Here is a 6000-nt window from a genome sequence, read left to right as displayed (position 1 = left end):
CAGGCTGCACATAGGCCAGGGGACACTTGGGTGTGTCTGGACATAATTTTGGTTGTCCCACTTCAGGGCAGGGAGGGTGCTGCTGACATTCAGTGGGTGGAGGCCAGGGATGCTATTGAACAGCCTGCAGTGCCCAGGATGGCCTGCCTCAAAGAACAGCCTGCCCCCAGTGTCAGCAGTGCCAGGTTGAGAAACCCTGATATCAGTACAAGTCACAAGAGTGTGTGCGTGCGTGCACCTGGGGGTGGGGGTGGGGGTATAATGTTCCTGGGGACAGCCCTCAGGAATGGGGGACAGAGCCAGTGGGTAAATGCCTGAGGTTCCCTGTCCCCTGGTGAGGTAACCCTGTGGTGTGTTCCACACAGTTTCTTGAAGGGTCCCCAGCAGGACTGAGCCTCAGTTGCCCACAAAGGCAAACTTCCCACTCTGGTACCCTCCACTGGCTTTTAGGAAAGGTTTTCCATCTCACTGTCCCCACTTCCTTGTCCGTTCTTAGGGATTACTTGCCGAGTCAAGTACCTGCGCGCAGGTTCTCTCCAGGCCTACTTCTAGTACATTCACCTTCCCGCATTTCCCAAGTGGATGAGGTTTCTCGGCCTTGCATGCAGCCATCCCTCTTTGTGATAACTTTGTACTTAATGTCTTCTTCATAGATCATGAACCTGTAAGGATGGCTTCTATGCCTGTCTAGTCCAGTGCTGTATTTTCATGGCTTAGTGCAGTTTCTGACACATGGAAGGTGCTCAAGAATAGTTTTTGAAGGACTAAATGAATAAATACGTGAATTTAAGCTGTTTGATTCCTTTAAATTAGGAGCCTCTTTTATATGTTCTTTTCCCCCTTCTTTAAATGGCCTAACGAGACAGCTGGGAAAACCTCCAGGAAGGGGAGAAAGTCAGGCCGTGGATGACTTGATGACAAGATTTCTGAAGTTAAAATGGGGCCATTTTGTTGGATTCTTTGGATTGGGATTAGGATCCTGGAATATTAGTCCAAGAACATTCTAGATAGTTTTGTTTAACAAATTGGAGACTCAAGGCCTACAAAGTAATAGAGACGATTACCTCAAGACTCACAGAAAACAGACCAGTTGGAAACAATGGAGGATTTTAGCAAATGAAAAGAAAAGGCAAATAACATCAGTGCATCATCTACTATGTGCCTAGCACTGTGCTTTATTTCCACCAGCTGACTTGGTGGTAGATATTCCTACACCTACCTGTTTTGCAGATGAAGAAATTGAAATTCAGAGAGAAAGGAAGTGGCAGAGCCCAAACTGAACTTCATCTGCCCCTCTCCACATCTTATAGCATTTTCTGTTACAGCACCAGGGTGGCGAGGTCCACAGGCTGTCTAGGTCTGGAGTAAGTGCGGTGGTGGGGAGCCAATGCGTAAGCTGGGACACGATGCCCTTCGGCCCCTACGATGCTCGGAATGCCTCGCTGCAGTGACTGCAGGTGCCCTATCACGCCTCCTTTGTTAACTTATCAATTTCGGCACAGAGGTGGCAGGCATTTCCCCATCACTCACTCTCCTTTCATTGCTTCCCATTAGCTAAGGATCCACCTCACAGATAATTGAGTCCCTGGCATTTACTGTGTTTCAACTAATAAGCTACTGGTTGGATGGTACCCAGTTGTCTTAGGTACCCCTAAGAAAGAAAAAGCTCTGATAAACATCATTGTAAGATGCCACCCATTTTAACAAGGGCCAATCTCAGAGATGTTAAAATGTGAAAAATGGGGACACTAACAAATGGAAACTCATCCCATGCTCTTGGCTAGGAAGAATTAATATCGTCAAAATGGCCATCCTGCCCAAAGCAATATACAGATTTGATGCAATCCCTATCAAATTACCAACAGCATTCTTCAATGAACTGGAACAAATAGTTCAAAAATTCATATGGAACCACCAAAGACCCCGAAAAGCCAAAGCAATCCTGAGAAGAAAGAATAAAGTGGGGGGGATCTCGCTCCCCAACTTCAAACTCTACTACATAGCCACAGTAATCAAGACAATTTGGTACTGGCACAAGAACAGAGCCACAGAGCAGTGGAACAGAATAGAGACTCCAAACATTAACCCAAACATATATGGCCAATTAATATACGATAAAGGAGCCATGGACATACAATGGGGAAATGACAGTCTCTTCAACAGATGGTGCTGGCAACTCTGGACAGCTACATGTAAGAGAATGAAACTGATCACTGTCTAACCTCATATACAAAAGTAAATTTGAAATGGATCAAAGATCTGAATGTAAGTCATGAAACCATAAAACTCTTAGAAAAAAACATAGGCAAAAATCTCTTGGACATAAACATGAGCGACTTCTTCATGAACATATCTCCCTGGGCAAGGAAAACAAAAGCAAAAATGAACAAGTGGGACTATATCAAGCTAAAAAGCTTCTGTACAGCAAAAGACACCAGCAATGGAACAAAAAGGTATCCTACAGTATAGGAGAATATATTCATAAATGACAGATATGATAAAGGGTTGACATCCATAATATATAAAGAGCTCACACACCTCAACAAACAAAAAGCAAATAATCCAATTAAAAAATGGGCAGAGGAGCTGAATAGACAGTTCTCCAAAGAAGAAATTCAGATGGCCAACAGACACATGAAAAGATGCTCCACATCGCTTGTCATCAGAGAAATGCAAATTAAAACCACAATGAGATATTACCATCATCGAAAAGACAAACAACAACAAATGTTGGCGAGATTGTGGAGAAAGAGGAACCCTCCTACACTGTTGGTGGGAATGTAAATTAGTTCAACCATTGTGGAAAGTAGTATGGAGGTTCCTCAAAATGCTCAAAATAGACTTACCATTTGACCCAGGAATTCCACTTCTAGGAATTTACCCTAAGAATGCAGCACTCCAGTTTGAAAAAGACAGATGCACCCCTCTGTTTATTGCTGCACTATTTACAGTAGCCAAGATATGGAAGCAACCTAAATGTCCATCAGTAGATGAATGGATAAAGAAGAGGTGGTACATATACACAATGGAATATTACTTAGCCATAAGAAAAAAACAGATCCTACCATTTGCAACAACATGGATGGAGCTAGAGGGTATTATATCAGTGAAATAAGCCAGGCAGAAAAAGACAAGTACCAAATGATTTCACTCATATGTGGAGTATAAGAACAAAGGAAAACTAAAGGAACAAAACAGCAGCAGAATCACAGAACCCAAGAATGGACTAACAGTTACCAAAGGGAAAGGGACTGGGGAGGATGGGTGGGAAGGGAAGGATAAGGGCGGGGAAAAAGAAAGGGGGCATTACAATTAGCATGTATAGTGTGTGTGGGGCACAGGGAGGGCTGTGCAACACAGAGAAGACAAGTAGTGATTTTTACAGCATCTTACTATGCTGAAGGACAGTGACTATGAAGGGGTATGTGGTGGGGGGACTTGGTGAAGGGGGGAGCCTAGTAAACATAATGTTCTTTATGTAATTGTAAATTAATGGTACCAAAATTTAAAAAATGTGAAAAATGTGTATCTGAGAATCCATGAACTATTGCAAAATCAAATTCCCCTGGCCACAGGATTCTGTTATCCTCAAAACAGGAGCAGTATTATTGGCTCCCCTTCTCCTTATCATTAACACACACTTAGTGGGTACCTGCTATGGATAAGGCTCTGGGTCAGATGGTTTGAAAGGAATACAAGATATCTGGAACCAGAGCCCCAAATTATAATCATAGTGAGGTGGTTTTAAAATATGGCCAGAAATTTTATGACACTCCTCCAATAGAGAGGGAGGTCCATGTTCCCTTCACTTGAATCTGTGCAGGAGTGATGCCGTGTGACTTCCTAGGTCAGCCATAAAAGGCCTCTGTTGTTTTTCCTGGATCCCTTGCACTTGGCTTCATGTAAGAAGCCAACTACCCTGAAGGCATCATCCTGGAGAGGCCACATGCACACATTCTGGTTGACAGTCTCAGCTGAGCCACCTTCCAGCCATCCCTGTTAAAGCACCACAGACATGGGGGTGAAGCAGCCACCTTGGAAGTGGGTCCTTCAGCCCCAGCTGGTCCCACTCCCAGAACGATGGTAATAATCCCTGTATTGGTCAAATAATCCTAGGCTATGTGCCAGTAACAAGCCCAAATTTCTGTAGATTGATATTGCAAACATTTATTTATCACTCATGTCAGAGTCGGACGTGGGTCCAGTGATCCTTTCCATCTTGTAGCTATGACATCTAGGACCCATGGCTTCTAAGTTTGCTACAGATGGGGAAGACAGGTCTGGATTGCACATGATGTTTTTAAGAGCCAGGCCTGTAATGGCTTACAACAGTGCTTCTTAAACCTGAGGCTAAAAATGTTTAATCCATCATGGACCCATACTTTTGTAAAAATGTAACAACATGAATTACTAGAAGAAGGAAATTCTGATCAGATGTAGGAGCAATGTCAAATTGCTATGAAAGTCTCTAATTGCTTACTTTTAAATGTCTGTATTAGCTCATTGCAAACTGATAACAAAAACAGCTTGCAAATGAGCAGTGGTGTGTGGGCCCCACTTCGAGTAGCACTGGCTTATAGGAATGGGACCCACATCCTATTGGCCAGAACTCAGTCACATGGCTTCAATCCAGTTGCGTGAGCCTGGAAAATATAGGGTCCTAAGTACCAGGAAGAGGAGACTGTGCTGAACTCACAGCATTGCCTCTGCAACGTGCTTTCAGTGAGGGTTTTACTCCTTCTTTCTCTCTGGGAGGCCCCAGTTATTTACAGGTTTATTGTTTGATTTATGTTCACGGATCTAGTTTAAAAAACAACAACTTTGCAGAGCAGTAGGAAGAGGGACAGGGGAAATTGCCCGCATAGTGTGTGTGGAGCAGTTGTGATTCTCCTCTGTTTTGCAGATGCTGACCTGGAGTAAAATTCCGGTTGGGTAAAAATTTTGTTCAAGGGCACACAGGCTGCGGTGACGTTTCTGTCATTCCACATCTCTGGGGCTTGTGCCAGGTGGCTAATGTTACTGCTTCAGAGCCTGGAGGAGGACCCTCCCCTGTCTACCAAGTGTTACCAAATGGACTAGCGTTACCTCATTTTTGAAAAAGAGCCAGGCTATACAGGTTTTGTGTGACAATGCAGGAAAATGTAATTTTAATTACATTTATAGGCTGCCAAAAGCCTGCAAAAATAGTCCATTTCAACACTCATTAAAAAATGACTAATTCGAAACAGAAGTCATCAACATTGCAATAATATAACTTTGTGAGATTGTTCCAAATAAATTATGCTTTTTAGAAACAAGATGTCAAAAGTAGTTCAGACCAACTTTGCTGAGGCTTATGTGCCATAACGGACAGCTGTGTTCAGGCAGATACTGACGGAGCTTGGCCCACATCCCCTCAGATCCTCTTTCCCCATTCACTGTCTGCTCCTGGCTTCAGCAGGCATTTGCTTCCAACACCTTAGCGCTCTTTTGGAGGCCTGTCCTAGAGCTTCTGGAGCATGCCTTTCCAGCTGCTAAGGACAGCCAGAAGCCTGGGCACTTGTTCTCCTGGGCAGCCCTGAACAATGACCGATAGGTGCAAAAGTAGTACAGCCTCATGCCTTTGCCTGGGTAGGGCCACTCTACAGCATTACTGTGCCCGGAGCTCTCCTGCAGGATCAAATGGACGATACCTTCTGCCAGACTTGAGATCTCACCTTTGTTCCCCCGTTTTTCTTGAAAACACTGTCTTAATAAGTCACTTGTACACAAATCCTCATTTCAAGATCTGCTTCTGGGATATTCCAACTTGTTGGATGTTGGTGACCTTGAGAACCAACATCCCAGCAAAGCAGTCACCCTGTTGACAGAACAGCCGTCTCCGAGGCAGTGGGCTTTCAACCTCAGCTGGACCCCCAACACGGCTGGGTAGCGCTTTCAGCTTCCCCCTGTTCACCCGATTTCCTCTTCAAGACCCTTAGAATGTTGAGGCAGGCTGTCCAGTGGCCTCCATTCTCCCTG

The sequence above is a fragment of the Manis pentadactyla genome, chromosome X, assembly GCF_030020395.1.
Source record: "Manis pentadactyla isolate mManPen7 chromosome X, mManPen7.hap1, whole genome shotgun sequence".
Lineage (NCBI taxonomy): Eukaryota > Metazoa > Chordata > Mammalia > Pholidota > Manidae > Manis > Manis pentadactyla.
This window is presented reverse-complemented; position numbering follows the sequence as displayed.